The 21,525-nt window shown below is 44.4% G+C and overlaps 1 protein-coding gene across 1 annotated transcript in view; it reads left to right on the top strand.

Moving 5' to 3' along the window:
* raph1b (Ras association (RalGDS/AF-6) and pleckstrin homology domains 1b) overlaps positions 1–21,525 on the top strand; it is a 132,053-nt gene continuing 110,528 nt past the window's right edge. Inside the window, exon 1 of the mRNA XM_080421929.1 lies at positions 1–226. The gene's annotated coding sequence lies outside the window, so the exon portion shown is untranslated. The remainder of the gene's footprint in view (positions 227–21,525) is intronic.

The raw sequence follows: 21,525 nt of genomic DNA, 5'->3' as shown, positions 1-21,525 counted from the left end.
GAGAAGAGAAGAATGGAACCTCCAGCCATCAGTGTGTCGTTCTGCTGCCTAACAAACACCAACACAAGCACACACAACAACCACACACTGTAGATCTACAACTGGACATATTGTTTTTATCATCATCATCATTTCTATTGGTTTATATTTGGTGTGGATCTTCCTCTCCTGGGCTGGGAACACTAGATCTACTGGATCTCTTTCCCATCGGATCCCATTTGGCTTGGTAAGTGGATTTGATTTTTTTCTCTCCCTCCTCTTTGTTTTAATAATGAATAACCATCTCCCATTGGCTTCTATGCTGATATAGTGTAGTGTAGTATATATGTTTATATTTATATATAAGACTGTAATAGTGTGATGAATGCATTGCTTATTAATGCCGTGGCAGCAGACTATAGGAGAGCCCACCCTATCCTCCCATGGAGAGAGAGAGGGGAGAGAGACACTGAGAGAGACTGAGAGAGAGAGAGAGAGGGGAGAGGGACCAAGAGAGAGAGAGAGACAGAGAGATAGACAGACAGACAGACAGACAGACAGAGGAAGAGAGAGAGAGACACACACACACACACACACACACACACACACACACACACACACACACACACACACACACACACACACACACACACACACACACACACACACACACAGGGAGAGAGAGAAAGGGAAAGAGAGACAGAGGGAGGGAGAGAGAGAGAGAGACACACACGCACACACACACACACACACACACACACACACACACACACACACACAGAGGGAGAGAGAGAGAGGGAGACACACACACACACACACACACACACACACACACACACACACACACACACACACACACAGATAGCTGCTTGCTTGCAGAAGAAAGACTGTGTGTGTGTGTGTGTGTGTGTGTGTGTGTGTGTGTGTGTGTGTGTGTGTGTGTGTGTGTGTGTGTGTGTGTGTGTGTGTGTGTGTGTGTGTGTGTGTGTGTGTGTGTGTGTATTATTTATACAAAACGTAAACATAAGGTCCTACTGCTGTTTGGAAACATTGTAACGGGTTGGCAAGCAGCTGCTTGAATGGGGTGTGTGTGTGTGTGTGTGAGAGAGAGAGAGAGAGAGAGAGAGGGAGAGAGAGAGAGAGTGTGTTCCTCTATGCGGCCATTGGATCCTCCTTTCCTTGGGAGAAAGAAAGGGTGCGACTGACTCTGTGTCTGGGAGAAGAGAGAGAGGAAAATGAAGCCCCCCAATGTATGACACAGACCCCCCCCAACAGGGGGGGTCTGTGTCATACATTGGGGGGGCTTCATTTTTCATGTTGTCCCCCCCCTCTCTCTCTCTGCATCAGACAGAAGCAGTAGGATAGGATGGCTGCTACAGTCCCCACCCTGTTTAACACACTACTGCTGCTGCTGCTGCTGTTTTTCTATTAGCATCCCTGAATGTATGTATTTATGATCATTGTCCTCCTCCTCTTTTAAAGCCCTCCATCATAAATCCATTGTCACGATGGAGCCGAGGAGGTGGCGTTTAGAGAAGGGGCGAGGCTTGCTGCTATGTCATATATACCTCTATTAATACAAACCGCCCTAGTGGTGGTGGGGACTTCCGGGGTTATCATCTGCAGTGTTATCGTTTCCCGTCTTTGCTACGCTACGTTCCAGCAGACCACGTTGGGTCCAATTTCTAGAGATGGGCAATATGATCGATGTGGCAATACATGACGATATTTTATTTCCCAATATTGTATCGATACTCCAGGCCCTAGTATCGAGATACTTCTGTAGAGGAAAAACTGTGTTCCCCTATGCATAGAAACCAATGGTAGAAGTCCGGTCCTGACACTCCGCTCCTCTAGCTGTCACTGTGCTTTAGCTAGTCCTCCTTCCAGTGATTCGTCTGAATCTATATCGCGATATATCTCGATATGTATCGCATCTCGATGTATCGTGATACAATCGTATCGTGACCCAAGTATCCTGATACGTCTCGTATCGTGAGGTTCTTGCCAATACCCATCACTACCAATTTCCAACACATTTCGCCTAAAAATGTATCATGCCTGGAGCCTTTGGATCGTGTACTTTTGGCCCATATTTTGCCTCAGTAGCGAACTATTCTATCCTTCTTCTTCATGTGCTTTCCGCCACACACGGCACGTTGCTACCTCCCACAGGTCGGGAGTATAGCGCAGGTTCACACCCGTGCGATGTGAGGGCCAGGCTACTAGATGTGAGGTCCAGGCTACTAGATGTGAGGGCCAGGCTACTAGATGTGAGGTCCAGGCTACTAGATGTGAGGTCCAGGCTACTAGATGTGAGGTCCAGGCTACTAGATGTGAGGTCCAGGCTACTAGATGTGTGAGGTCCAGGCTACTAGATGTGAGGTCCAGGCTACTAGATGTGAGGTCCAGGCTACTAGATGTGTGAGGTCCAGGCTACTAGATGTGAGGGCCAGGCTACTAGATGTGAGGTCCAGGCTACTAGATGTGAGGTCCAGGCTACTAGATGTGAGGTCCAGGCTACTAGATGTGAGGGCCAGGCTACTAGATGTGAGGTCCAGGCTACTAGATGTGAGGTCCAGGCTACTAGATGTGTGAGGTCCAGGCTACTAGATGTGTGAGGTCCAGGCTACTAGATGTGAGGTCCAGGCTACTAGATGTGAGGGCCAGGCTACTAGATGTGAGGTCCAGGCTACTAGATGTGTGAGGTCCAGGCTACTAGATGTGAGGTCCAGGCTACTAGATGTGAGGTCCAGGCTACTAGATGTGAGGTCCAGGCTACTAGATGTGAGGTCCAGGCTACTAGATGTGTGAGGTCCAGGCTACTAGATGTGAGGTCCAGGCTACTAGATGTGAGGTCCAGGCTACTAGATGTGAGGTCCAGGCTACTAGATGTGAGGTCCAGGCTACTAGATGTGTGAGGTCCAGGCTACTAGATGTGAGGTCCAGGCTACTAGATGTGAGGTCCAGGCTACTAGATGTGAGGTCCAGGCTACTAGATGTGAGGTCCAGGCTACTAGATGTGAGGGCCAGGCTACTAGATGTGAGGTCCAGGCTACTAGATGTGAGGTCCAGGCTACTAGATGTGAGGTCCAGGCTACTAGATGTGAGGTCCAGGCTACTAGATGTGAGGTCCAGGCTACTAGATGTGAGGGCCAGGCTACTAGATGTGAGGGCCAGGCCACTAGATGTGAGGTCCAGGCCACTAGATGTGAGGTCCAGGCTACTAGATGTGAGGTCCAGGCTACTAGATGTGAGGGCCAGGCCACTAGATGTGAGGTCCAGGCCACTAGATGTGAGGTCCAGGCTACTAGATGTGAGGTCCAGGCTACTAGATGTGAGGTCCAGGCTACTAGATGTGAGGTCCAGGCTACTAGATGTGAGGTCCAGGCTACTAGATGTGAGGTCCAGGCTACTAGATGTGAGGTCCAGGCTACTAGATGTGAGGGCCGCGTATACTCTAGTATAGTAAAAATCACACCCAGTGTGAAGTGGGCGGTGTGGTCACAGTGGTCATCACAGTGATGTAAGTGATGTAAGTTCTTAAAGAAAAGTAATATTGTGGACCAACCAATGTACACCCCTAACTTAAAAAAAACATAAATGTGTTTTTTTTTAAGTGCATAGTCCTATTTATAGGCCTATGCACATGTGTCATGTTTCACTAGCCAATCACAGTCCTGAATAAACTGTGATTGGCCAATCACGGTGCAGGGTTAGGGGGGTACACTGGTGGCCAATCACAGCCCAGGGTTGGGGGGGTGCAATTGGGTCGATGTCCAAACCTCAGATTTTTGTTTTTTTGGGCGGTTACACCGCCCAAAAATCCTAATTTTTATAAATTAACTCCGGGAGTGTCGGTGTACAAATGCAATCAAAACCATTTTGATTGCATTTGTACACTCCCCGGCCGCAGTTAAAGACCCCTTTAGCTTCAGGGTACGTTTGGATTGGTTTGGTTATTTTTCTGAGTAAAATCTATGGTCTATTATACAGGGGTCTTCAACAGGGGGTCCGGGATCCCTTGGAGGTCCTCAGAGTTACTACAGGGGGGGGGCCGCCAAATCTTGTGTGTGTGTGTGTGTGTGATGGGATAGATTGTGTTTAACATTAACAACTTGAACCCTAGCATTGCTATTCTGAGGACAACCTTTGCCAAAAATGGCGCTGCGAGGCATTGTGAGCTTGTAGATCGGCTATTTTCGGGCAAAGAGGTGAAGGGTCAAGTTTGCTAAGTAAGAATTGACGGTTTAAGTGGTTCAATGTCTGAAAATACACTTTAACATGAACCCAACACACACACACGGATGACAGTGCTGTCAAACAAGTCTGTGAAGCTGATCTATGGTATGGAATCTATGGAAAAGTTCTACTGCTGGGGGTCCCTGCTGGGGGTCCCTGCTGGGGGTCCCTGCTTCATCTCTCTCTCAGCTAAGCTGTGTTGATTTTGACAGCACATTCTGATTTAGTTTTAGTCATAGTCTTTTGAACAAAATTCCATTTTGACTAAATCTGAAGTTCGTTTAGTCGACTAAAACGTATGTTGGCGGTGCCTTGATGGCGCCGCAATGGCTGGTTTTACACTTGGTTCGTTGCATGCTTAAAATAGCAGATCTACAAGCTCACAAGCGTTGTGAGCTTGTAGATCGGCTATTTTCAGAGGGCAGCACCCGAGCGCAACCACACATAAAATGACTTGTCATTTAGTTCCACTGGATCTCTTCTCCACTAGATCCCTCACTGACGTTTTAGTCTAGTTTTTATTTGTTGACAAAATTGTCAATATATTTAGTCTTTGTTTTAGTCTTCATAGCTTAGTTTTTATTTAGTTTTCGTCAGTGAAAAAAGGTAGTCGACCAACATTTTTCGTCGTAGTTTTAGTCTACGAAATCAACCACTGCAGAGCTAAGGGGTCTCTGCTTCATCTCTCTCAGCCAGTCCTTAAAGGACGACTTCACCGCTTTTCAACATATCTTCATATAATAGGTCCTCACTAATACTCATGATAAAATGGTACAATTTTTTTCTACTTGGTCTGTGTCTCAGAGGAGGGCTGTGGACAGTTCAGAGTCCCGTCTACCAGTGACATCATCAATGGGGAGTCCAAGCTAATAGAAACTGCAGGCTTTCTATTCCTGGAAAGTTGCAATGCAATAAAAGAAGCCATTGTTCTCGTGTTAATAAAAAATTTAAATTAAAAATGTGAAATCTTGTTGGAAAAAAAAATCATGCCTAACGATGATGTCACTGGTAGACAGGTTTCTGGACTGTCCACAGCCCTCCTATGAGACACAGACCAAGTAGAACATTTTTTTACCATTTTATCATGAGTATTAGTGAGGACCAATTATATGAAGATAGGTTGAAAAGCGGTGAAGTCGTCCTTTAATGGCCTGAGAAACGTTGGAAGACCCCTGGTCTATTATTACATCGGCCATGTTTCAGTTGGCATTGTTGGGTGACGTCGGGCGCAGGGTGAATAAACGCAGCCTATGTTGTCCCCACCACCGGCTGTCCCCCCACTTTTGTCACCAATGTGGATGTGGTGGGCCCCTCTTTTCTGAAAGACAAAGGGCCCTTTCTGTTTGGACTGCCGGGCCCCCGCCTAGTGTTGATGTGTTTATAGTGTTGATATGTATACTTACTACTACTGCCACCACGGCTAAAGCCGTTAGCGTGCGGACGCCTTGAACAAGCTTAAATGACAGCTATCCTGTGTAATCCATAATCCATTTATAACGCCCTGCAACAAGCTAGTGGCAGAGACACACACACACACACACACACACACACACACACACACACACACACACACACACACACACTGACTGGCCGTGTCATTGCCAGTCACTGGAGGTAGAACAAGGGTTCCCAAACTTTTACAGGCCACCCCCCAAAATAATCATATATGAACTGCATGGGGCCCCCCAAAATAATCATATATGAACTGCATGGGGCCCCCCAAAAGAATCATATTTGAACTGCATGGGGCCCCCCAAAAGAATCATATTTGAACTGCATGGGACCCTCCAAAAGAATCATATTTGAACTGCATGGGACCCTCCAAAAGAATCATATTTGAACTGCATGGGACCCCCCAAAAGAATCATATTGGAACTGGGGACCCCCCCACCTGACAAACACTTGGAATTTGTTGGCATTACATTTAGTTTGACTCGATTCCACACATAAATGATTGTGAAACTGGCCGATCCACAAGCCCACAACGCCTCGATGCGTTGTGAGCTTTCAGATCGGCCATTTTCACAATGTTTGCCCCTTTCATACGTACTATTTGACACTTTGGCCAATTTGGTATTGAAAAGGTAACTTTGTATAAATGTGCAGGTATACCCTGTGTCTACACTTATACTGTCTGTTGGTTTGTTTACTGTTCAATCAACTAAAACAATGTAGCACTTTAAGCTAAATCATGTGGGCCGACCCTCAGTATGGTAACCAGTGGAGGTAGAGAATACACTTCAGAGAAACCATTCAACACTGGAGGTTCCGCTTGGTTCCAGACGGGGGACATTAACACTGTAAAGATAATGGCTCTATGCTTGACCGTAAGGAGCAAGGGTCGTTTGCACAGGGGGGGGAGGGGTAGGACGGCCATGTCTCTGTCTGTCTGTCTGTCTGTCTGTCTGTCTGTCTGTCTGGCTGCCATATGGGACCCAACCGTGTTCTCACTTAAGTAAACAACTCTCTGCATGTATGTGTCAGTGGTGTAAAGTAACTAAGTACATTTACTCAAGTATACTGTACTTCATTATGCTTTTGAGGAATTTTTACTTTACTTTACTGCTCCACTACATCTCAGAGGCAAATATTGTACTTTTACTCCACTGCAATTATTTGAAAACTGTAGTTACTAGTTACTTACTAGTTACTTTGTAGATTTATTATTATTACAAAACTTATATTAACCATTTCAGCCATGTGTATATATTTTGGCCATTTGAAAATAGCAGTTCTTGTGAGCTTGTAGATCTGCTCTTTTCAAAAGATTTGTTTTTGAAAACTTTGTGAAATGGGACGTTCTGCATTATGAGTACTTCTACTTTCAGGTGCTTTATGTATATTTCGATGCCAATACTTTTGTAGTTTTGCTCAAGTAAAAAAGAAGAATTCCAAACGTTTACTTGTAATGGGAGTATATCTACATTACAGTATTGATACTTTTACTTAAGTACAACATTTTAGTACTTTTTACACCACAGGTTCTCACTAAAGGTGTGTGTGTGTGTGTGTGTGTGTGTGTGTGTGTGTGTGTGTGTGTGTGTGTGCGTGTGCGTGCGCGTGTGTGCGCGCGCGCGGTCAGTCAACTCACCGCTGAGGAAACTGGGTTTGTTTGCTGTTGAGTTAGAAAACAATGTCGCACATTCAAGCTAGTCATCTCGGGACTCAAACCCCCCCCCCCCCCCCCCCCCCAAAAAAAGTTGGTGGGGTACTGCATTGGTGTGTACTGTATAGGGATCACGTTTTAAGTGGCTGAAAATCCTGACATTTAAAAAAATATTTAAACCTGTGTGGACGGACGACAAATGTTGTGACAAAGTTAAATGAAACGAAGCACAGAAGCTGTGAAATAGACCGAGGGGGGGGGCGGGGGGGGGGGCGGGGTGGGGGGGGTCACTAGAAGTCACCCGGTCCCTTTCTGTTCAGTCAGCCCCCGCTAGGCTTCATAATGGACGGTCTGTTTCCTCAGAGCGGGCCCAGGCCCTGATTTGCATCCACAAAGCAGCAGCAGAAACGCTATTCCTGTCCGCAGAGTCTCAGACACACACACAGCGCTGACACAATGTGTGACTCACTGGCTTTATACAGTGCAGTTAATGGGTTGAAAATAACCACTAGCCTTTTGGCTGGCACCCACCCAGCCCCCCCCCCCCTTCTCCCCCCCCTTCCCCCCCCCAGGCAGACACATGCCTTAACCCACTAAGACCGGGAACGCATCTGTGTCATTTTTTTTTCTTTTTTTTTTCTTTGGCTATTCCAAAAATAGCAGATCTACAAGCTCGTAGCGCGGCACCGAGTGCCGCGCTACGAGCTTGTGGATCTGCTATTTTTGGAAAATCTTGAAAATGTGGGCAAATCTTTCAATATATATAGCCTATATATATTGTTTTTTAAAGCGAACATTGGTGACTCAAATCTTTGCTGCTGGGGCGATTCTACAAATGTCTTCTAAATCCTAACAGTTTATTTTTTTTTAAACTTATGTTGCTATGATCAGTGGTTCTCAAACCTTTTCATGTGAAGGACCCCCAAAATGATATGTATTTGGCCGCGGACCCCCATTTCAAAATATGTTGTTCCAGGGACCCCCCAGAAGCAAAGATTTGAGTTAAAAACGTTCGCTTTAAAAAATATATATATAATCAAAGATTTGCACGAATGTTAAAGCCTTTTCTAAAAAAAAGCAGATCTACAAGCTCATAGCACGGTATGAGCTTGTAGATCTGCTATTTTTTGAATAGCCAAATAATAGTTTTACTGAGGTTAAGGTTAGGAATAAGGTTAGGGTTAGACATAGTTTTATTGAGGTTAAGGTTAGGAATAAGGTTAGGTTTAGACATAGTTTTACTGAGGTTAAGGTTAGGAATAAGGTTAGGTTTAGACATAGTTTTACTGAGGTTAAGGTTAGGAATAAGGTTAGGTTTAGACATAGTTTTACTGAGGTTATGTTTAGGAATAAGGTTAGGTTTAGACATAGTTTTATTGAGGTTAAGGTTAGGAATAAGGTTAGGTTTAGACACAGTTTTACTGAGGTTAAGGTTAGGAATAAGGTTAGGTTTAGACATAGTTTTACTGAGGTTAAGGTTAGGAATAAGGTTAGGTTTAGACATAGTTTTACTGAGGTTATGTTTAGGAATAAGGTTAGGTTTAGACATAGTTTTACTGAGGTTACGTTTAGGAATAAGGTTGTGTTTAGATATAGTTTTACTGAGGTTAAGGTTAGGAATAAGGTTAGGTTTAGACATAGTTTTACTGAGGTTATGTTTAGGAATAAGGTTAGGTTTAGACATAGTTTTACTGAGGTTATGTTTAGGAATAAGGTTAGGTTTAGACATAGTTTTACTGAGGTTAAGGTTAGGAATAAGGTTGTGTTTAGATATAGTTTTACTGAGGTTAAGGTTAGGAATAAGGTTAGGTTTAGACATAGTTTTACTGAGGTTACGTTTAGGAATAAGGTTAGGTTTAGACATAGTTTTACTGAGGTTAAGGTTAGGAATAAGGTTGTGTTTAGATATAGTTTTACTGAGGTTAAGGTTAGGAATAAGGTTAGGTTTAGACATAGTTTTACTGAGGTTAAGGTTAGGAATAAGGTCAGGTTTAGACATAGTTTTACTGAGGTTACGTTTAGGAATAAGGTTAGGTTTAGACATAGTTTTACTGAGGTTACGTTTAGGAATAAGGTCAGGTTTAGACATAGTTTTACTGAGGTTACGTTTAGGAATAAGGTTAGGTTTAGACATAGTTTTACTAATAGCCAAATAAATCTAAAAATGACACAGATACAGATGCGTTCCCGCCCGGTCTTAATGGGTTAAAGCCTATTGGATTGTGTTTTGCGAGGGGGAAAGAGGGGGAGGGGGGGGGGGGGGGGGGGGTCATGTTGCATCCATTGTCTGGTCCAGAAACACATAGCAGCAGAGAAGATGAAAAATGAGAGAAGAGCCTCCAGGACATTGTGGGTAATGATGATTTATTGTTTATGTTTTTTTCCCCCTCTTTTTTCCCGTTCATGTTTCTTTAAAAGTAAATTCTAGCTGGGTTTTCCTGCGGCTTTGTGTGCGTAAAGGGCTAAATGTATTTCTTTTAAGAAGTTCATTATTCAACTGGGTTGTAGAAAATGCACAGTGGTGGAAAAAGTACTACATTTTTTTTGCTTAAGTAAAATATCAATACCGCAATGTAAAAATACTCTGTTACAATTAAAAGTCCGGAATTCGAAATTTACTAAAAAGTACAAAAGTATTGGCATCAAAATGCCAAAAGTGGAAATGTCCCATTTCAAGTTTTCAAATGTATAAAAATCTTTTGAAAATAGCAGATCTACAAGCTCACAATGCGTCACATTGTGACGCATTGTGAGCTTGTAGATCTGCTATTTTCAAATGGCCGAAATGTATATAGGGCTGAAGTGGTTAATGTATGTTTTGTAATATTAATCAAAATCTACAAAGTAACTAGTAACTAAAGTTTTCAAATGATTGTAGTGGAGTAAAAGTACAATATTTGCCTCTGAGATGTAGTGGAGTAGAAGTGAAAGTACAGAAAATTGGAAATACTCCAGTAAAGTAAAAAATGCCTCAAAATTGTACTTAAGTAGAGTACTTGAGTAAATGTACTTAGTTACTTTACACCACTGGTTGTAGAAAATGCAGGGGTTTCAATATATTTGCTCCTGTGGTTTTCAGAGTTATGATGAGTAGCTCTGGGATGAATGGATCTATTCTAGAACTTGTGGTTGGTTTCCAAACGGCGCGGTTCAAAGCAGGCCCATTGTTGTAATGCAGTTACAACAGCATGGAAGATATGTTCTGATGATGAAGACGTGTTATTTAAAGCTCTCACTCAACGTGCAGTATAGTCTACAAGGGTAAGCGGAACGCTCGCCCCCAAAACACACGCTCACCCCCATTTCTTTCACAGACCGCTCGCCCCCAGCGGCTCTTGTAGGCCTATTTGTTTTTTACTGAGGTTATGTTTAGGAATAAGGTTAGGTTTAGACATAGTTTTACTGAGGTTATGTTTAGGAATAAGGTTAGGTTTAGACATAGTTTTACTGAGGTTACGTTTAGGAATAAGGTTAGGTTTAGACATAGTTTTACTGAGGTTAAGGTTAGGAATAAGGTTAGGTTTAGACATAGTTTTACTGAGGTTAAGGTTAGGAATAAGGTTAGGTTTAGACATAGTTTTACTGAGGTTACGTTTAGGAATAAGGTTAGGTTTAGACATAGTTTTACTGAGGTTACGTTTAGGAATAAGGTTAGGTTTAGACATAGTTTTACTGAGGTTACGTTTAGGAATAAGGTTATAGGTTTAGACATAGTTTTACTGAGGTTACGTTTAGGAATAAGGTTAGGTTTAGACATAGTTTTACTGAGGTTAAGGTTAGGAATAAGGTTAGGTTTAGACATAGTTTTGCTGAGGTTAAGTTTAGGAATAAGGTTAGGTTTAGACATAGTTTTACTGAGGTTACGTTTAGGAATAAGGTTAGGTTTAGACATAGTTTACTGAGGTTAAGGTTAGGAATAAGGTTAGGTTTAGACATAGTTTACTGAGGTTAAGGTTAGGAATAAGGTTAGGTTTAGACATAGTTTTATTGAGGTTAAGGTTAGGAATAAGGTTAGGTTTAGACATAGTTTTACTGAGGTTAAGGTTAGGAATAAGGTTAGGTTTAGACATAGTTTTACTGAGTTTAAGGTTAGGAATAAGGCTAGGTTTAGGAATACGTGGCGTCGACCGTTCCGTGGTCGCCCGGATTTGACCCGGGGTGAGCGTGTTTTGGGGCGAGCGTTCTTGTATTCGTCTACAGGGCATCTGTACTGTAAAGTGCTAGCTAGGGTATATCACTCGCCAAAAATAACGGATTTACAAGCTATCAACGTGTCGCGTCGTCCTACTATGGAGTATAGATTCAGCTTAAGACAACAGCATCTGTGTAATTTTTTTATTTCTTTGTCTATAAAATAAATTGCAGATATTGTAGATCTGCTATGTTTTAGAAAAATCGTGAAAATCGGTGAAAATCTTTGAACATTTGTAACTAAAATCTTTGCTTCTGGGGGATTCTATAAAAGTCTTCTAAATCCTATTTTTTTTTTTGTGGAAAAATCTAATGTTGCTATTATTAGTGGTTCTCAAACTTTTTCCATGTCAATGTATTTGGCCGTGGACCCCCATCTCAATTTTTTTTGTTCCAGAGACCTCCAGAAGCAAAGATTTGAGTTGTCTAAAGTTTTGCACGCATTTTCACGATTATAAGATAATCAATTATAAGATATACAAGCTCATAGCGCTATGAGCTTGTATATCTGCTATTTTTGAATAGGCAAAGAGATCTTAAAATGACGCAGATGCGTTTCCGTATCGAATGGTTTAAAGTGACACATTTTCTTGGTATAAATGATGTTTCAGATGAAATGGCAGCAGCAGTACATACACAGTAACAATGGAACTCCCACTCACAAGCCTGTTGGTGTATTATCTCCACTGTAGCAGCAGGGCTCTGAGGATGGCATTGTTGGGCGCGGTTCGGCTCGGTCCACCATTTTACTCCCAAACAAGATATTATCTGAACAACTACTGGCTGTCCACTGCCATGCTCCCTGCAGGATGGATGACCACTGTTAACCCATTAAGACCTGAAGCCGATTCTACAAATGTCTTCTAAATCCCAACAGTATTCTGAAAAACTATTGTTTCTATATCAGTGGTGCTCAAACTTTTTCATCTCAAGGACCCCCAAAATAGTATTTATTTGGCCGCCGACCCCCATCTCAAAATATGTTGTTCCAGGGACCCCCCCAGAAGCAAAGATTTGAGTTAAAAATGTTCGCTTTAAAACAATATATATGCAAAGATTTGCACACATTTTCATAATTTTTCAAAAATAGCAGATCTACAAGCTCGTAGCGCGTAGCTCGGTGCCGCGCTACGAGCTTGTAGATCTGCTATTTTTGAATAGCCAAATAGGCCTTTTCCTCAGATCTACAAGCTCGAACCGCGGCGCATCGTGCCCACGTTTGCGAGCTTGTGGATCTGCAACTGTCGATGCTTTTTTAGTTTTGCGTGACACTGTAGTGTGATCAAGTATATTAGTTAATTTACGAAAAAAAGGGGGAAATATGGAGATTAGAGTTTTCTGCCCGACAGTTGCAGTCTCTCAGCTAAGGGGGTCCTTCGGCCGGAAAACGTTGAAGACCCCTTGCTTTACACACATTATAGCTGCCATGTCTGCTCCAGCATACACTACACTACATGCATACTGTGTGCATAATGTGTTATGAGCACAGGCGGTCGGTCAGAGAAAACATGCAAAAAAACCAAACAAAATTACCCACTTAAAAAAAATCTACAGTACAGGACTTTGTACAGACTGCATCATCAGCACACACACACACACACACACACACACACACACACACACACACACACACACACACACACACACACACACACACACACACACACACACACATACACATGGTACATGGTACATGGTTTTCTCATTAATGTCGTCGTCTTTTTTTTTGGGCCGGGGAGAAGAAAACAGAAAGCGTCTTCTTCTCCTCTCTTCCACCTGTCATCTGTTTCAGGTGCGTCTTTATTTGCTGGAGATCCAAGGGATTAGATGAGAACACCATGTTGTCAAAGACATTCTCAGGCGTGTGTGTGTGTGTGTGTGTGTGTGTGTGTGTGTGTGTGTGTGTGTGTGTGTGTGTGTGTGTGTGTGTGTGTGTGTGTGTGTGTGTGTGTGTGTGTGTGTGTGTGTGTGTGTGTGTGTGTGTGTGTGTGTGTGTGTGTGTGTGTGTGTGTGTGTACACGTGTGTGTGTGTGTGTACACGTGTGTGTGTGGCTGGAGTTGAAGGCTATTCTTGATGTATATGTGTAGGCTGTCTGTCTGTCTGTAATGGCCGATGTATTGATTGAATACTTTATTAACAGTTTGCAAAAAGCACAGAGATGCAGTTATACAATAAATGCTAAAAGGATAACACAAAAAAAGCTGTGAGGGTGGCCCGGACCGCTGGCGTAGCGGTCCGGGCACCTAGTAGGCACAGGTTAGTAAAAACGCTCTGAATCGCTGGCAGTGGCTCTTGACACTTTTCTGAAAAACTCAGTGTCAGTTAAAGAGTTAAAGCGGTCACAGACAGTCAGTGAGTGGGTCAGTTAAAGAGTTAAAGCGGTGACAGACAGTCAGTGAGTGGGTCAGTTAAAGAGTTAAAGCGGTGACAGACAGTCAGTGAGTGGGTCAGTTAAAGAGTTAAAGCGGGTCACAGACAGTCAGTGAGTGGGTCAGTTAAAGAGTTAAAGCGGTGACAGACAGTCAGTGAGTGGGTCAGTTAAAGAGTTAAAGCGGTGACAGACAGTCAGTGAGTGGGTCAGTTAAAGAGTTAAAGCGGTGACAGACAGTCAGTGAGTGGGTCAGTTAAAGAGTTAAAGCGGTCACAGACAGTCAGTGAGTGGGTCAGTTAAAGAGTTAAAGCGGGTCACAGACAGTCAGTGAGTGGGTCAGTTAAAGAGTTAAAGCGGTCACAGACAGTCAGTGAGTGGGTCAGTTAAAGAGTTAAAGCGGTGACAGACAGTCAGTGAGTGGGTCAGTTAAAGAGTTAAAGCGGGTCACAGACAGTCAGTGAGTGGGTCAGTTAAAGAGTTAAAGCGGTCACAGACAGTCAGTGAGTGGGTCAGTTAAAGAGTTAAAGCGGTCACAGACAGTCAGTGAGTGGGTCAGTTAAAGAGTTAAAGCGGTCACAGACAGTCAGTGAGTGGGTCAGTTAAAGAGTTAAAGCGGGTCACAGACAGTCAGTGAGTGGGTCAGTTAAAGAGTTAAAGCGGGTCACAGACAGTCAGTGAGTGGGTCAGTTAAAGAGTTAAAGCAGTCACAGACAGTCAGTGAGTGGGTCAGTTAAAGAGTTAAAGCGGTGACAGACAGTCAGTGAGTGGGTCAGTTAAAGAGTTAAAGCGGTCACAGACAGTCAGTGAGTGGGTCAGTTAAAGAGTTAAAGCGGTGACAGACAGTCAGTGAGTGGGTCAGTTAAAGAGTTAAAGCGGTGACAGACAGTCAGTGAGTGGGTCAGTTAAAGAGTTAAAGCGGTGACAGACAGTCAGTGAGTGGGTCAGTTAAAGAGTTAAAGCGGGTCACAGACAGTCAGTGAGTGGGTCAGTTAAAGAGTTAAAGCAGTCACAGACAGTCAGTGAGTGGGTCAGTTAAAGAGTTAAAGCGGTGACAGACAGTCAGTGAGTGGGTCAGTTAAAGAGTTAAAGCGGTCACAGACAGTCAGTGAGTGGGTCAGTTAAAGAGTTAAAGCGGGTCACAGACAGTCAGTGAGTGGGTCAGTTAAAGAGTTAAAGCGGTCACAGACAGTCAGTGAGTGGGTCAGTTAAAGAGTTAAAGCGGTGACAGACAGTCAGTGAGTGGGTCAGTTAAAGAGTTAAAGCGGGTCACAGACAGTCAGTGAGTGGGTCAGTTAAAGAGTTAAAGCGGTCACAGACAGTCAGTGAGTGGGTCAGTTAAAGAGTTAAAGCGGGTCACAGACAGTCAGTGAGTGGGTCAGTTAAAGAGTTAAAGCGGGTCACAGACAGTCAGTGAGTGGGTCAGTTAAAGAGTTAAAGCGGTCACAGACAGTCAGTGAGTGGGTCAGTTAAAGAGTTAAAGCGGTGACAGACAGTCAGTGAGTGGGTCAGTTAAAGAGTTAAAGCGGTGACAGACAGTCAGTGAGTGGGTCAGTTAAAGAGTTAAAGCGGTCACAGACAGTCAGTGAGTGGGTCAGTTAAAGAGTTAAAGCGGGTCACAGACAGTCAGTGAGTGGGTCAGTTAAAGAGTTAAAGCGGTGACAGACAGTCAGTGAGTGGGTCAGTTAAAGAGTTAAAGCGGTCACAGACAGTCAGTGAGTGGGTCAGTTAAAGAGTTAAAGCGGGTCACAGACAGTCAGTGAGTGGGTCAGTTAAAGAGTTAAAGCGGTGACAGACAGTCAGTGAGTGGGTCAGTTAAAGAGTTAAAGCGGTCACAGACAGTCAGTGAGTGGGTCAGTTAAAGAGTTAAAGCGGGTCACAGACAGTCAGTGAGTGGGTCAGTTAAAGAGTTAAAGCGGTCACAGACAGTCAGTGAGTGGGTCAGTTAAAGAGTTAAAGCGGGTCACAGACAGTCAGTGAGTGGGTCAGTTAAAGAGTTAAAGCGGTCACAGACAGTCAGTGAGTGGGTCAGTTAAAGAGTTAAAGCGGTCACAGACAGTCAGTGAGTGGGTCAGTTAAAGAGTTAAAGCGGTGACAGACAGTCAGTGAGTGGGTCAGTTAAAGAGTTAAAGCGGGTCACAGACAGTCAGTGAGTGGGTCAGTTAAAGAGTTAAAGCGGGTCACAGACAGTCAGTGAGTGGGTCAGTTAAAGAGTTAAAGCGGTCACAGACAGTCAGTGAGTGGGTCAGTTAAAGAGTTAAAGCGGGTCACAGACAGTCAGTGAGTGGGTCAGTTAAAGAGTTAAAGCGGTCACAGACAGTCAGTGAGTGGGTCAGTTAAAGAGTTAAAGCGGGTCACAGACATTCAGTGAGTGGGTCAGTTAAAGAGTTAAAGCGGTGACAGACAGTCAGTGAGTGGGTCAGTTAAAGAGTTAAAGCGGTCACAGACAGTCAGTGAGTGGGTCAGTTAAAGAGTTAAAGCGGGTCACAGACAGTCAGTGAGTGGGTCAGTTAAAGAGTTAAAGCGGTGACAGACAGTCAGTGAGTGGGTCAGTTAAAGAGTTAAAGCGGTCACAGACAGTCAGTGAGTGGGTCAGTTAAAGAGTTAAAGCGGTCACAGACAGTCAGTGAGTGGGTCAGTTAAAGAGTTAAAGCGGTCACAGACAGTCAGTGAGTGGGTCAGTTAAAGAGTTAAAGCGGTCACAGACAGTCAGTGAGTGGGTCAGTTAAAGAGTTAAAGCGGTGACAGACAGTCAGTGAGTGGGTCAGTTAAAGAGTTAAAGCGGACACAGACAGTCAGTGAGTGGGTCAGTTAAAGAGTTAAAGCGGTGACAGACAGTCAGTGAGTGGGTCAGTTAAAGAGTTAAAGCGGACACAGACAGTCAGTGAGTGGGTCAGTTAAAGAGTTAAAGCGGTCACAGACAGTCAGTGAGTGGGTCAGTTAAAGAGTTAAAGCGGTGACAGACAGTCAGTGAGTGGGTCAGTTAAAGAGTTAAAGCGGTGACAGACAGTCAGTGAGTGGGTCAGTTAAAGAGTTAAAGCGGGTCACAGACAGTCAGTGAGTGGGTCAGTTAAAGAGTTAAAGCGGGTCACAGACAGTCAGTGAGTGGGTCAGTTAAAGAGTTAAAGCGGTCACAGACAGTCAGTGAGTGGGTCAGTTAAAGAGTTAAAGCGGTCACAGACAGTCAGTGAGTGGGTCAGTTAAAGAGTTAAAGCGGGTCACAGACAGTCAGTGAGTGGGTCAGTTAAAGAGTTAAAGCGGTCACAGACAGTCAGTGAGTGGGTCAGTTAAAGAGTTAAAGCGGTCACAGACAGTCAGTGAGTGGGTCAGTTAAAGAGTTAAAGCGGTGACAGACAGTCAGTGAGTGGGTCAGTTAAAGAGTTAAAGCGGGTCACAGACAGTCAGTGAGTGGGTCAGTTAAAGAGTTAAAGCGGTCACAGACAGTCAGTGAGTGGGTCAGTTAAAGAGTTAAAGCGGGTCACAGACAGTCAGTGAGTGGGTCAGTTAAAGAGTTAAAGCGGTCACAGACAGTCAGTGAGTGGGTCAGTTAAAGAGTTAAAGCGGGTCACAGACAGTCAGTGAGTTGGTCAGTTAAAGAGTTAAAGCGGTCACAGACAGTCAGTGAGTGGGTCAGTTAAAGAGTTAAAGCGGGTCACAGACATTCAGTGAGTGGGTCAGTTAAAGAGTTAAAGCGGTGACAGACAGTCAGTGAGTGGGTCAGTTAAAGAGTTAAAGCGGTCACAGACAGTCAGTGAGTGGGTCAGTTAAAGAGTTAAAGCGGGTCACAGACAGTCAGTGAGTGGGTCAGTTAAAGAGTTAAAGCGGTGACAGACAGTCAGTGAGTGGGTCAGTTAAAGAGTTAAAGCGGTCACAGACAGTCAGTGAGTGGGTCAGTTAAAGAGTTAAAGCGGTCACAGACAGTCAGTGAGTGGGTCAGTTAAAGAGTTAAAGCGGTGACAGACAGTCAGTGAGTGGGTCAGTTAAAGAGTTAAAGCGGACACAGACAGTCAGTGAGTGGGTCAGTTAAAGAGTTAAAGCGGTGACAGACAGTCAGTGAGTGGCGTGAGTTCCAAAGCTAAAAAGTGTGACCCCCGACCCCCCACATGGGCCCCTGAGCACAAGACGTCCCACTACCCACACAAAGCAAGGGGGGGGGGGGGTCGGGGGGGGTGTAGATTACCCAGGTTGTGTTACCGCCCGGTGAGGTGGGATGGGGTGGGATTGCACTTCAAACACGGCCCTTTAACTTTTAACCCACTAAGACCGGGGGAAAAGAATCTGTGTCATGTTTAGATATCTTTGGCTATTAAAAAAATTGCAGATCTGCTGCTTCTATTTTTTTATTTATTTTTTTGTGAAAATGTGTGCAATTTTTTTTAATATAAATATTTTTTTAATCGAACATCTTTGCTTCTGGGGGATTAACAGTTTTCTGAAAAACGTATGTTGCTTTAATATCAGTGGTTCTCAATCTTTTTCATGTCAAGGACCCCCAAAATAATATGTATATTTGGCCCCCCATCTCAAAATAATTTGTTCCAGGGACCCCCATGAAGCAAAGATTTGAGTTAACAAATGTATATATATATATATACAGTATATATTCAAAGACTTGCACAAATAGCAGATCTACAAGCTTGTAGCGCGGCACTCGGGGGCCGCGCTACGAGCTTGTAGATCTGCTATTGTAGATCTGCAAATGCCTTCCCGGTCCTAATGGGTTAACACACCATCATCATAGGGCTGTCTGCCGGAGGGCGCCGGCCATCTGAGACACCTGATAGGACTGCTGGAGGTGGGTGGGAGGGGCCTCAGTGGGGGTGGGGGGGTGTTGGATGTGGAGGCCGCCTTAACACTGCCAGGTGGGATGGCACGCATTGGGTGTGTTGTCTTTATTGCGTGACGTGTCCCAGAGAGACGCTATTAAGTGTGTGTGTGTGTGTGTGTGTGTGGTTCCACCTGGGTGTAGGCCTGTCACAAGTATTACATAATGGCCATAACCGCATTCTTATTATTATGTGAGATAATCGCAAATATTTTACATAATCGTCAATCGTTTCCGTTCGTTCCGTATGAATTCATCCAGTGATTATAATTATTATTTGTAAGTATGAAATTGTTGAATATACATTACACGGGGTGCTCCTTCCATTCCGACATCTCACTACTCCGACTAGTGGCTTCCGCGTGCGGTTAGGGTTAGGGTTAGGGTTAGGTATAGGGTTAGTAACCGTCGGAAAGGCGACATGTCGGAAAGCCGACATGTAACCACATTACACTATTTTGATTATTGGTACTGGTCATCGTCAGTTATTTCTTTGTATATTTAAAGGTAGGCTAAGTGATATTTTTTGGGTATTTTTTTAGTTTTTGTTAAAAAGGTTAAAGTACTAAATTGTGATAGTAATCATAGCTACAGAGCGTGTGTTCGGTCACAGGGGTCTCTCCAGCTCTTTAGTAAACACAATATAGTACATTTTCAGGTAGGGGACAAGCCAATCAGGAGAGAGCACTGAGAATGCATTTTCTGATAATAAAGAGCTGGAGAGACATGGAGACTCCTTTTTCTGAACAAACACTCTATAGCAATGATTACTATCTCAATATAGAGCTATTTAACACTTATTTTAACCAAAGTAAATCACTTACCCTACCTTTAACACATTGGGTGACAGAGGTTTATTAAAATATTATACGTTCAGTGCCTGCTATTCTTCCATCCACTTACCGTATTTTCCGCACTATAAGGCGCATCTGAGTATAAGGCGCACCTTCAATAAATGTATTATTTTCATCTATAGGGCGCACCGCATTATAAGGCGCATCCGCACTATAAGGCGCACTGACGGTGCGCCTTATAGTGCGGAAACCAAGGGAACCAATATTGATACATATATAAGGCGCATCGGATTATAAGGCGCATCCGCACTATAAGGCGCACTGACGGTGCGCCTTATAGTGCGGAAAATACGGTACGTTGATACGTTTCGTGCTGTAGAAGCCCCGACGCGGAAGTGCATGTAAACAAAGCGTGCGTGCGAAACGGCGGAGGGTCCCGACTAACGCCTGGAACAATAATATTTCTAACGCGATCCTCCATTGCAGAGTGATCGCCGATCGCAACGGCTCGCTTCCACCACGCTAAAAAGAAATGGAGATATTAAGCTTTTAGTCAAGGAGTTGGCAAAAGGCCGACCGGAAGCATTTTTGACATGGATCCACATCCGGCCTCTCCTTCTCAGAGACTCCTTGGATGATCCCAAAGTTTCGTTAGAGCGCCCCCACGTGGACCCCACGTATACAAATAAAATTGGGTCAAAAAACGGTCCGGACCGTTTTCGGCACACAATGTGTTAAGATATCTGAGGGTTTTCTGTTTATTAACTACAAAGCCAAAAGGGAAAACAAACAGAAATGTAATTTGTATTTATAATGTGTTCCAATGTTTAATGCCAAAAACACAATTAACTCTTTAATCACAAGTATGACAAGTATAATTAATCGTCCACTAAAATGTCATGATCGTGACAGCCCCACGTGTGTGTGTGTGTGTGTGTGTGTGTGTGTGTGTGTGTGTGTGTGCGTGTGCGCGCGTGCGTGCGTGCGTAACCCTCGCCACACAGACCCGTGGTGCCTGCCTCTCTCTCTCTATAGGACGTTGTTCTTCTAACATTTTGCTGACCTTTTGGTGGAACAGCTGCTGCTGCCATTTGCAAAACAAAGAGGACAAATGTCTGGCCGCCCGGCCGCCTGCCGGCCGAACCTCTCCGTCCTCAGGGCCCGCGGCGCGGTGCGGCGCCGCGCCGCGCCCGGTCCCCTCCCCGTTGGCCTTTCCGTGAGGACAGGCCTCGCGTCGGACCCCCTGCCTCCCCCACGATGCCCAATTGTTCCACGGTGCAGATAACGAGTCGTTCATAAGGTGTGGCCCGGTCCTTGATTTCCGTGATTTGATGGTGAAAAGGTTAACCCGGGCCCACAGGAACTACAGTGGCGTCACCTTTGACCCCTCCTCACGTTCACCTGGTAGTGGAGGGTCCATGACTACCAGATTTGATTGACAAGCTACACAACCAATAGTATTCATTCCCCACCCCCGCTCTGGTCCCAACCAATAGCATTCATTTCCGTGTGCATAGGAGGTGACGTGATATAGATTTGAAATGGCTGAAAAATGGTCTTCATTTACTGTCTGTAGAGTCTGTGGGGCGTAACGCTGTCCATTCAACGCACCTGGAAAGGGTGCGTTGATGATGTGAAAGCGTGGCGTTGTCTGTATATCCATGACGTGTGTGTGTGTGTGTGTGTGTGTGTGTGTGTGTGTGTGTGTGTGTGTGTGTGTGTGTGTGTGTGTGTGTGTGTGTGTGTGTGTGTGTGTGTGTGTGTGTGTGTGTGTGTGTGTGTGTGTGTGTGTGTGTAAGAGGCAGCCTGTTTGGAGCATGCCGCGCCATGTATTGGGTCAGGCAGAACAAGGGCACCTCGCTTGTCAGGTGCACTCAAGCGACATCACACACACACACACACACACCCACACAGAGCGTGCGTTCTAGACCAAAGACCAAAGAGGCACAAATGCACGGAGTGCTGCTGAGTGACCTACAACTGTCTCTTCTGCGCATTCTCGCCCTAGAGTCACTAGGT

This window comes from Gymnoscopelus braueri (genome assembly GCF_963280865.1).
Source record: "Gymnoscopelus braueri genome assembly, chromosome: 24".
Taxonomy (NCBI): domain Eukaryota; kingdom Metazoa; phylum Chordata; class Actinopteri; order Myctophiformes; family Myctophidae; genus Gymnoscopelus; species Gymnoscopelus braueri.
This window is presented reverse-complemented; position numbering and strand designations above follow the sequence as displayed.